Source organism: Hakea prostrata, chromosome 5 (assembly GCF_041222555.1).
Source record: "Hakea prostrata isolate BN-2017 chromosome 5, UWA_Hpros_2, whole genome shotgun sequence".
In the NCBI taxonomy this organism is placed as follows: domain Eukaryota; kingdom Viridiplantae; phylum Streptophyta; class Magnoliopsida; order Proteales; family Proteaceae; genus Hakea; species Hakea prostrata.
Genome location: NC_142604.1, coordinates 49,264,959 through 49,277,065, shown reverse-complemented (window position 1 = coordinate 49,277,065; position 12,107 = coordinate 49,264,959). Strand labels below are relative to the sequence as shown.

At 40.6% G+C, this 12,107-nt stretch overlaps 1 long non-coding RNA gene across 4 annotated transcripts in view; it reads right to left on the bottom strand.

Moving 5' to 3' along the window:
* Positions 1 to 657: 657 nt before the first annotated feature.
* LOC149016325 (uncharacterized) overlaps positions 658 to 12,107 on the bottom strand; it is a 29,098-nt gene continuing 17,648 nt past the window's right edge. For 2 of the 4 annotated variants that reach the window (XR_016173722.1, XR_016173724.1), the window contains 2 exons: positions 2,035 to 2,092; positions 658 to 1,928 (listed from right to left, as the gene is read on the bottom strand). This is a non-coding gene — a long non-coding RNA (uncharacterized LOC149016325). The remainder of the gene's footprint in view (positions 1,929 to 2,034; positions 2,093 to 12,107) is intronic. The other 2 variants (XR_016173723.1, XR_016173725.1) reach the window with 1 other exon arrangement.

Genomic DNA, 12,107 nt, shown 5'->3' with positions numbered 1-12,107 from the left:
GGAAGAGTTCAATATGAGGTCAAATAAAGGAAGAAACAGTATCAGAAAATACAATGTTTAGATGAAATTTTGGAAGTGAAAAAAGAATACCAACTTCAGAGCCTAGCTATCACGCTTACACCAAAGCATGGGAAATCAATTTATCAATTCATATCAAGCATAGGAGAAAATTTTAACATAAAATCAGCTGAAATCATTTTTGTTCCATCAATAATTTCTACAATAACTATCATATATAAGCCTTCACAAAATATCAGATTTGTTCACGAGACACTGTTAGGGACCTAAGGAGGATATTCTCCACCGCACCAAAACTGAAACTTCCTAAACAACTGGATCTGTCTGTAGTTCCATAAGCTACTTTCTCATGGATAACAAATGCCAAGTTTTTTCTTTCCCTTTCTCATGGGTAACAATTAGCTGCTACTTCCCCCCACCTAACGCAGTGAACCCAGACCAAACCCCATCACCTTGCTCAAAGTCTCTAGTTAGAGAAGGATCCAAGATCCAAAATTAATGTTAAGTCTCTGAGTTTATTATTAATAATCATTGGAATAATGATGTACTACTCCAAAGTGTGCCTCTTCATTTTGCTCAGGAACTTGCTAAAATTAACATATCCCAAGGTAAGGACTATAGGAGTCTCACCCCCTCCAAATCAGTTAAATCTACTACAAAATTAATGGTAAAGCAATTGCCTTCACCTGAACCTCTACATCTGAAAATTAAATGTTGGTGGTCTCTCTTTTGGCACTTGAAAGGAATTCCCAGGTATAATACATTTTTCTGGAGAGTGGAGGCTGTTTCATACTGGTTTACCAGCGGGTGAAAAAACTTCAAGAGGGTCTTAACATTATCCCAAACTGCACCTTCTGTAAGCAACATAATGAACCTGTTCTGCATCTTTTTTTCAGGTGTGACTATAGTTTGGCAATCTGCTTTGCTGGCCCCCTTGTAGCACAGCACAGCTAAGCGGGATTAGTTTTAAGTTTCCTATTGACTTCTGTGTTACTTTATGTGAGTTATATAGATGGAGAAAACATGTCCTCTCTTGGGTGTTCATAGTGGTGACAGCAACCTGTTACTATCTTTGGTAGGAAGAAAATCTTTGTAGACATGGTGCCCATGTTTCTAACCCACTAAAATTAATGCATTTTATTTGTAACAGGGTGCATTTGGCCTTGAAAAACCTTGGCATATGCTTCTGGGAAGAAAATCTGTCTGAAGGCCCCTGTTCTAACTAACTTTTCTGGATTTATAAATTCTGCCCAACTGTCTAGGCCGTGGCCAGCGGAGTGGTTAATGTTACTTTTACCTATTTCTAACAACTTGCTAAAACTGGACATGAATTTATCTACTGCTCAAATGAGGCTGCTGTGAATACAATAAAATTCTATCGAGGCTGCTGTGAATACAATAAAATTCTATCTATTGTACTTACAGTTTGATGTGTATTCGTTTATCTAATAATAAAAAAATCCAAAATCCATGATCCAAGCAATGACATAACCATATAGAAATCCACAATTAGATATATAGAAAATACCAGTGGCAAATGTACATCAGAACACACGATACAAAAGGGTTCCTTTAACTCCTTCCCTACCTTCTTGTAGAGCATAGATAAAGTCAAGTATTCTTTGCTGCTCTGCAATGCTAAAAAATACCAGTATTGAACTCAAGCCCAGGCATCAAGGATGTTAGCAATCTTTATTTTGGCTCTTTCCAAATGGTTGAAATCCTTTCCTCTTGACGTTCATGAATCTCATGTTGTCGCTCTGCTCTCTAGAGAGAGTCTGTTTTTTTGTGGCACCTTCAGTTCCTTCTAACTACTTTGGTTGGAGGAGCATGTTCATCATCTCCAAGCCATTTATTCACTTCCCTGGCTTCCTCTTCAGGTTCATCTTTGTGTGCCGAACATATCCCTCCTTTTAGGGATCAGGAAAATATTGTAGACAACAAAAAGGAACGTCAGAAAGAAACAAGTGGAAAAAGGAGGGGGAAAACCCAGGTTCCCTGTAGAGAGGCACTTACTTGAATCTAGAGAATGAATTGAATTGCAGAAAATTTAAGTGCAGCCTTAGAAAAATCTCTGCTAGGAAAGGAGAGCCAATGGTTAGGAACTCGACCAAGTTTTGCAGATGGGAACCTTAGTAGGTTAAGAAGAAAAGGGCCATCCTGCTGTGCTGTGTTGGGTTGGAAGGTGACTGCTGTGAGAGAAAAACTTGAAGTTTTTTTTTTTTTGGGGGGGGGGGGGGGTAAAGCCCGAGAAGTAAATTTAAAGCATGAGTAAGTTCCATGTTGTGTGTGGCTGCTGTGGGGTTTCTTATGTTGGATATAAAATTTGGCAGAGTTCTCTTTGTTGTGTTGATGCCTTTGGAGACATGTACCTGTTGAGAAGGAGATGCCCTTGTTGGGAGGGAATAGTGTTAGAAGTTGTACACTTATACCCATTGGGGATAAACTGGGGTATTTTAGATATCTTCATTTGGCAAAAATAGTGTAAAAAGATGCAACTATTGGGGTTAAGTGGGGTTGTATTGGTCTAATGAAAAAGTATACCAAGCAAAACCTCAGTTTGTACTTTTAATAGTAAATTGACGTGTCCAAAATTTGTTCAGTCTACACCAAAAAAAAAAAAAAAAAAATTGTTCAGCCTTGAGACGCTTGAGGAATCACCTGCAAAACAGTGTTAGATGTGGCTCGACCCTGGGGTCGGGAAGCCACCTCCGAAGGCTAAGTCATTTATGGAACTGATCACAAAGCTCCAGCGAGTTGCAGAGCAAAAATTGAATACGAGAGTAAGGGAAATGATTCAGATACCACTGTTTTGTCCGACCCTTTTAGTTTATATAGGGTTTACCTCTTGTTCTCGGTCGTTGCATTCGTTCATGATCCTTCTTGATGGCCATCCGATTGTAGGGTTTTACCCCTTTTCTCGGGGGTAGAAGCAATTTCCATGTTTAGCATGATTTCCTACTCCTTAGAGTAGCAGTAACCGTTTATAACTCAAACACGTATCCCGAATTCATCGGGGTTACGTCTATATCTATAACTGTAGAGTCAATCATCTTCACGCAACTGGTCTCGACCATGCAATGGCCGTTGCTAACCTGGATCTATGACCCGACTGTTGTTGAGCCGTATTCGACCGGAGTTGAAGATTGAACCGAAGGTAGACCCGGTTCGGCAGCAACTTTCTCGACTGTGGTTAAACCAAGTTCAGTAATATTTTATCCACAATAGTAATATAATAATATAATATAATATAATATTCTTTTTTCCTTAAGAATTTTTTACATAAGCCTCCTTCCTATCCATTGGAAACACAGTGCATCTCCCTTAAAATTGAAATCTTTCAAAGATGCTCTTCACACTTCACATCATTAGTTTAAGCGTACCTCGAGCCCTTTTTTGCCCCTTCATTTGGAATCATGTCACTCTACCCAACTGGACTTCCTTGGACCTCTACTAGACATGCTCATACCACATTAGTTACTCTCTTTGAGTATGTCATTGACTAGGGCAACTCCCAAATCAAATTGTTGTGGATAAAATTTTACCGAACCTGATTTAACGACGGTCGGGAAAGTTGCTACCGAACCGGGTCTACCTTCTGGGTCTACCTTCGGTTCAATCTTCAACTCTGGTGGAATACGGCTCAACCACGGTCAGGTCATAGATACCAGTTAGCAACGACCATGGCATGGCCAGGACCAGTTGCGTGAAGATGACTGACTTTACAGTTATAGATATAGACGTAACCCCGAAGAATTCGGGATACATGATTGAGTTATAAACAGTTACTGCTACTCTGAGTAGGAAATCGTGCTAAACATGGAAACTGCTTCCACCCCCGAGAAAAGGGGTAAAACCCTACAATCGGACGGCCACCAAGAAGGATCATGAACGAATCCAACGACTGAGAACAAGAGGTAAACCCTATATAAACTAAAGGGTCGCATAAAGCAGAGGTATCTGAATCGTTTCCTTTGCGCTTATATTCAATTTCTGCTCCGCAACTCGCTAGAGCTTTATGATCAGTTCCAAAACTAACTTAGTCTTCGGAGGTGGCCTTCCGACCCCAAGGTCGGGCCACGTCTAACACTGTTTTGCAGGTGATTCCTCAAGCATCTCAAGGCTGAACAAATTTTGGACGCATCACAAATATAATATGATTACCTCTTGCTTTGTCCTTCCTAGTTTGTGCATTCATTTTTTGCATTCTCATCTATTCCACAAAAAGCTTTTTCTTTTTCACAGTCCAACGTTTTATCCCCAACATCATAAAGGTTTTACAATTGTCTTATAAAACTTTCCTTTTCAAACTTCAAAGGAATACGTTAATGGCATAGCACATCTTAGCTTTTGATATAAAGATGTGTAGTGATTACAAACCATGCATCAACCTCCATGGTTGACCTGTATGGTCAAGGATGTGGTCTCTACCAATCCAATCAAAGTTGAAGTCTTTTCTATGGAGATGTGGACATAATGCAATCACTACTAATCAAAGGTTATATGCAAGAAACCTGAGACCATCGCCTTTGTGGTCCCTCTGCTCCCACGAGGTCGACACTGTGAGCCATGCTCTGATTCATTGCCCTTTTGCATTAAGTTGCTGGAAATTTTCTTCCTTACAAATCAACATGTACTGCAGACTTCTATGGGGACTCCACCCAAGATTGAGCATTCTTCATTACATCTATGTTCAAGAACTCAGGGAACAAGAACACCGGAAAACTCCCTACTATTCTCTGGGAGATCTGGAAGTTCAAAATGTCAGCTACAATCGAAGGGGTAGAACCGAGCCTCGCCGCCACCCTGAATGAAATTAAATTCTTAGTTGCAAAACTGCTCTCCTTCACTCGACTCCACTCCAAGCCAAGTATTTCCCCATTGCGAAGAAGGAGCCTATATCCTATTCACCAACAACACTTGCTAGACAAAATCTGTGCAACAGGGGGCTGGGCTGCATCCTCTAGGACTCAGACAATCAGTTTTTTGCTGCCAAATGCACCCATGACTACTCTGACTTCGCTCCTAGATGAGCTTCTCTTAGTCCAAGTGTTGTTTATACATTCTATGGTAGTCTTCAATGACCGCTTCTTGTTAGAAGCCACATTGAACAACCTTCCCTCCCGTTGGATTGCTTCTATCTTCTACAATTAAAGCTTAGTTAGTTCTTCTCTTTGATTTCCTTTCATTTTGTAACACATCACCAAAATTTGTATGAAGCTGACTTTTTCGCGCGTGGGGGTGCAAAGCTCCAATTCTCTAGGACTTGGACATCCTTTCCCCTTGAGTTTATTGTAAATGCGCTCTTTCTCTCCTCCATATGTTTTGTCCATGAGGTTTTCAATTAAATGACCTTTAACCAAAAAACATGGCATAGCACATTTGATGCACCTATGCACTTCATCCATTCCACTTCATTTTTATAAGTAAACCCTCCTCTATTTTACCCTTTTTTAGGCTAATCTGTAGTTAATCCTAGACTTTTAATTTAGTCACTATATTGCATGTTTCTTTCCTCGATGTGCATGATGTAAACCTCATATACTATGCCTTTGTTTCATTACTCTTAAAGTTTTTTGTTTCCAGGATTGATATCCAAAACTCTTAACTTCTAGCTTTTTCTCATCTACAGTATTCTATTTATGCTCTCCCTTAAAATATGTTGGATCCTGCAATCCAAAAACATGGCCTAAGGTGACGAATATCATCCAAGATTAGAAGCAGCTCCAATGGTCCTTGAGGGCTTGCAGAGATCGCATCAACCAGCTCCTGACAATCAGTCTCCAGTACTACTCGATATAACATTCTACAAAGGCCCAGTGCCCACAACATACCATCCCTCAATGCTAAAACCTCCACTTCGATCACCGAATGGGCCTGGGCTGGTTTGGACACTGCCAATTTATACTCCCCCCTTGTATTTCTGATCATAAAGGCCAATCCACACATACTTGCCTTCTTCTATGATGCTTCGAAATTGGCCTTCATCCATCCCTCCTCCGGCAAAGACCAACTAGGCGTTTGTTCACAAATGCATATACTATTGCTTGTCCTTGGTGTTTTGAAATTCACCACCTGGAATTGATTGTACTCACTCATAGCTCTTTGGACCACCTCCACTAGTGATCACCAGTTCCCTCTAAAGATTAGCTCATTCCTGGTGGCCCAGATTTGCCACATTATAAATGCCACCACACCGGCAACTGTCTGCTTATCCTGTAATAATTTTAGTTGAGATCCATCGACGAACTTTCCTGGAGGAACCACATAGGAAAGTGGAGATGTAAACCAAACCATACGGGCAAACAAGTAGGTAAGGAAAATATGATTCACTAGTCTCCTCATTTTTACCCCATCTCTTAACCAGCTCCACAGATGCCAATTCTCTAGCCACCGCCCTCCACGTCAGCTATTTCTTTTCTTCTTCTTCTTCTTTTTTTTTTTTTTTTTTTTTTTTTTGGGGGTGGGTTGGGGTAGGGGGGCACAGTCTTCCAAATTTCATCCCATACGCCTTTCTCTACATGTGGGCAGCTTTGTGTCTCGGATGACAAGGGTTTGCTTTGCATCTCTTCTTCCTTCAATCGAAGAAGAACCCCATACACTGATTTCATAGTTAAGGGGGAAAATGGGATTTTTAGTACAAAATATTGGACCTAAGAAGTTAAATTAAAAAGCTGAACAATCTAAAGCATCTATTTGGCAACACAGTTATGAACTTCAGTACCCCCAGTTGTTGGGTTTGCATCTAGGTCCACTCTTTGTAGTTTACAACCTGAAGAGCAAGCTAGCATCTTATGGAGTACAATCGCACAATGCTATAATGAGGGTTTTCCTATAAGGACAGTATAAGCAACTCTCTATTTCCTAGTTCTGTCATTCTTTTCTTCCCCCTCCCCCCTTCCTCAAGAGTTAAAGAGATTTCCTATTCTTAACTTTACAACTTGTGTTTTTCTTTCACAGTTTGCAAAAATTTTCAAGAAAGTTATTCATTTTATTATCTGAAAATTAACAAATACTGGCAACAGAGTCTAGAGGCGATATATCTAAATTAACTTCAGCCTTTCAGATTTTCCCAAAAAAAAGGATTACAGGACATCAATAAAAGAAAAACCTGGAGAAGGGGTGGGTCCCAAACTTATATACACATCTCTGATCAAGGTAGTTTTCTTATCGAGTTTTCCCTTAAAGTGTTTGCATAGAATTCCAAAATGGAACCACCCCTTTCTCCTTCCCGGTACCTTTTTCTTCTCCCTTCTTTCTTTCTCTTTTTTCCCCCTCCTCCTCCCCTCCTCTCCTCTGTCTCTCCTCTTTTCCTCTCTCTCTCCTTTTCCCTTCCCTCTCTCTCTCTCTTGTCTCTGTCCTCTCTCCCTCGTTCTCTCTCTCTCTCTCTCTCCTCTTTTCTCTCCTCTCTCTCCCCCCTTTCCCTCTCGTCTCTTCTTCTCTCTTCTCTCCTCTCTCCTCTGCTCTCTCTCTCTCTCTCTGTCTCCTCCCTCCTCCGCTTTTGGCTTTGTTTCTCCTTTCTTTGCTCTCTCTTTTTTCTTCTTTGTTTTTCTCCCGTTCCCTCCCTTTCCCCCCTCGTTGCCCTCCCTTTGTTTTTTCCTTTATCGAACTCTCCGTTTATCCTCGATTTTAGATCGCCAACTTAGTGTCTTCCCCGTTCCTCCTCTCCTTCCTTGTTTTTTCCCCTTTTCCTTCCTCTTCTTCTTCGTCTTTTCTCTTTGTCTCTTTCGTCTCTCTCTCGCTCCCTCTCGTCTTTGTCCCCTTTTCCTCTCTCTCTCTCTTTGGGTGCTCCTCTTTTTGCGCCCCTCTCTCCCCTGTGCCCTTCCCCCGTCCCCCGTCCTTCCTTTCTCTCCTCTTCCGTCTCGCTTTTTCTTTTTCCCCCCTCTTCCGTGTTGCTGTGGTTCTTTTTGGTTTTCTCCCCTCTCCCCTCTTTCTGTGTTCTCTTTTTTCTGTTCTCGTTTTTCCTTGCTTGTTCTGTTTTCTTCTTGTTCTTCTTTTCTGTTGCTCTTGCTTCTTTTTCTTTCTCCCTGGGTTTGGCTTCTTTTCTCTGTTGTCTTTTTCTCTGCTCTTCCTTTGTTCTTTGTTGTTTTTTTTGTTTTTGTGTTGTGGTGGTGCCTCTTCTCTCCTGCTTTGTCTTTTTCCTTTTTGTTTTTTTTTTTTCTCTGTCTCTTTCCGGGTTTCTCTTTTTTGTTTCTTTGTGGGCGTTGTTTTTCCTTCCCTCTTTTTTTCTTGTTTTTTGTTGTCCTGCGTTGGTCTCTTCTTTGTGCTTCTTTCTTTTTCTGTTTTTGTGCTTCTCTCTCTGTGCCTTGTTTTTCTTCTTTATCTTGTGCTTGTTTGGGTTGTGTGTTTGTTTTTGCCTTCCTCCCTTTGTGCTTCCCTTGTGTCTTCTCCCTTCCTCCTCTCCTTCCTTGTTTCCCTTTTCCTTCCTCTTCTTTTCTTCTTTTTCTTTGTTTTTTTGCTTTTTCTTCTTCGGCGTGTTTCCTTCCTCTTCTTCCTTGTTTTCCTTGTGTCCTCGGTCCTTTCCCCCCCCTCCCCCGTTCTTGGGGTCCGCTCTTTCTCCTCCGGTGTTTTGGGTTTTTGTCCTTCTCTGGTTTCCTTTTCCTCTTCCGTTCTTTCTCCTCCGGGGTGCTTCTTCTTCTTCTCCTCTTTTCTCTCCTCTGCTTCGTGCTCTGTCTTTTTTGTTTGGCTTGTGTGTTCTGCTTTTTCCTTTTCTCGCTTGCTTTGTTCTCCACTGTTGGGTTTTTCCGGGTGGTCCCTTTTTTGGTTTGTTGCCGTTGTCTTCCCCTCTTTCTTGCCTCTTTGCTCTCCACTGGTTTTTTATTCATCGTATTTTCTTGTTCATACATTAGTTGGTATTGCCCTTGTGTTGCTCGGTCCCTGATCTCTTTGGTGCCTTCTTGCTGTGGGCTGCTTCCTTGGCCTTGTCCTTGTGGCGGTCCCCTTTTCCCTTCTCCTTTTTTGTCTGCTCGTTTCTGGTTCCTTGTGTGTCTCTTTCCCCCTGTCCCCTCTTTTTGGCTCTTGTCTGTTTCTTTGGGTTTCTTTGTCTCCTGCCCCCTTCGGTTTGGGGGGTTCTTGTCCCTTGTTTTTTTTGTCCGTGTTGGGCTTCTTCCTTTTTTGGTTCCTTTTTCTTCTTTTTTGCGTTCTTGCCCTTGTGCTCTCTGGGGTCTGGTTTTCTGCTTTTTCCCGGCCCGGTTCCCTAGTTGTTTTTTTTGTGGGGTTGGGGTTGAGAGGTTGGGGTTCAGTTGGTCAAATCGACGATTCTTGAATCGAAAAGCCACTTGTTCGCAATGGCCCGTGGCTTTCCGGGTTCCTCGTGTCATCCTATTCACGATTCCTTTCTTCCCTTATATTAACCTCCCCGTTAGAATCTATTCCTTTGTATTTTTAAAATTCAGAAGTTGCAGAAACTACCAAAAATATTAAGTTCCATCGATAAAGGTTTTGATTCCCTTCTTGGATCCCCGTGTTTGTTTGTTGTCTCTTTTATTTGGTTTACATTTGCGTGTTTTTGTTGGACTAGAGAGATAATTCTGTTTCCCTATTGCGGCATTATACTTGATTACATATTCCTTGTCTAGAATATTGCCGATACTTTCTGTTACTCTTGGGTGATGCTGTTGCTCATTGTCATCTTCTGTTTTTCTTTGTTAATTTTCCGCTTTTCTTCGATTACTTGCAACCCTTGGATGATGTACCACTATGTTGCCAGTACCTCGAATCTTTCGGTTTAATAAATTCTGCTTATTGATGCCATGGTCTGACCATCATTATTTATCAACTAGGGCTTAACAACTGCGCATTGTTTGCTTGGACATGACTTGCAAATGGTTTGACGCCATCTCCTCTGAGGCCCTCTCTATTTGGTGCTGAAGAATTTTTCCATGTTCTTTGATTAACTTAATTGTTGATGTTGCTAGAATTAATTAAAATTTTCCATGTTCTTTGTGGATCTCTGCTCTTGGTGACACTTGGAACATGAACATGTTTCGGATGGTGGTTCAATCCACCGGTTCTTTGATTCAATGATGAACTAGGATTTAAAAAAGTGATAAATTGGATCTAACCCCCGTTTTATGTGAGCACTTGTGTATGAATTGAACCGATATTTCGTATTTTAAATTATTTTATATTTATCTTTTAAATATTTTATTAAAAAATGTGCCCTTTTGGCCGAGTAGTATATAACATACAAGATTCTATGCCAGTTGGGCCGGAGAACGTGCCCTCTCGTGTCCACCATACAAGATTTGGCCGATTCTCCAAATTTGCCCCTTCACAGCTAAAAAGTGGATTCGTGGTGAAGTGAGAATTTTGGCATGGTTACCATACAACCCCTTAGTTTCCTATTCTGAGTTTGAATAACATTTCTATTTCACTTTGCAGCTAAAAAAGTTGCCATGTCTAAGAAAAACCTTGAATCCAATCAAGCAGGCAAAGAAGTTTGTTACCACCAGTCCTTAATAGCTAAACGTAGATGGTTCGAGTTTCAGATCTTCTCAGAATCCCACTAACGTTTTTGAAGATGGCGATGGAATATCAAGGGAGAAGGCCATCATCATTGATAATAATGATGATTTTATAGTCGATGAAATAAGTTCCCAAATCAATCCTGACATCCTCGCCGATGGCAACAATGCAGAAGGAAATGCGGATATCGATACTGTTAAAGTTGAGGATAGGGAACAACTACAAATGTGAAGGTTGACGATGGTACTAGGCTGCAGAAAGTGAAGATAGAGAAAGATTAAGGATTTTGCCTTTTAATTTTTTTTTTCATCATGGTTTTTTATTTTAAAATTGTCTTTTTGAATGGACAAGCCATGTAAGGTGTAGGGAGGTAGGAGTATTCCAGTTTATTTGAGTTAACGTATTGAGTTTTGGATCTAATGAACTGATTAGAGTTGTGTCATTGTAATGTTTCCTATTTGAATGAGTGAATTGATGAATGAATAGATGAAAGAAAGAATAGTTCTTATGTTGTTACGTTCTCTGTGTGGATGGTTATGTTGATGTATTCAGCTATGTTGATTGGTAGACCTAAAGGAAGGGACTAATGTCTCTTTGTGTTTTATATTGCAACAGAAAACATAATCTAGTAGTCAAATTCATTTCATATGCTAGAGTTCTATACAAATGCTTTAAGGGTAAACTCAACACAAAAACTACCCTAATCAAGGATGTGTATTTAAGTTTGGGATCCCCCACCCAGGTCATGTCTTTTATTTATGTCTTGCAATCCTCTGTTTTGGAAGAGTCTCAAAGTTTGAAGTTAATTTAGATATATTGCCTCTAGACTCTGTTGTGAGTGCAGGTTAATTTTCAGCTAATAAGAAGAATTAATTTCATAAAAGTTTTTGCAATCTGTGAAAGGAAAAAGTAAGTTGTAAAGTTAAGAACATGAAATCTTTCTAAGTCTTGAGGAATGCAAAGGAGAAAAAGAAAAGAATGACAGTACTAGGAAATAGAGAACCACTTATATTGTCCCCATAGGAAACCTACATTATAACACTGTAAAATTGTACTCCACAAGAAGCTATCTAGTGGACCTGAAAGCAAACCGAGCCACAAAGTTCTTAACTATGTTGCCAAAGAGATGCTTTAGATTGTTCAGCTTTTTAATTTAACTTCTTGGGTCTAATTATTTGTACTAGATGTCCCATTTTCCCCCTTTGCTTCTTCAACCCCCTCCTCTATCCTATTTAATTGTTACATAAATAATCTGTATTGTGTTAGTTTTAATGTGTTTGTTTCTCGGTATTATAGTTCTGAAAACTTGAGGTTGGGGCTCCAGGTTTTGGTGCTTCCACTTATCAATCCATTGGTAGAAGAGAAAGTTATACTATGCATTGTGTTGTGGAGAACATATAGCCCGAGGGTCCCCCCTCGGGAGGAGCGTACACCCCCACTCGGGGTAGGGAAGTCCTCTTAGGAGGATTCTGAGAAATCCCTTCTGGAGTAAAACACATACCCCCTTGGGACATGTGTCTTCTGCATGCTCGGGAGGAATGGTACTCTCTCATGAGAGGCACAGAAAACCCCCTCGGGAGGGAGCTTATTGACCCTCTCGGGAGGAAGCTTATTGACCCCTT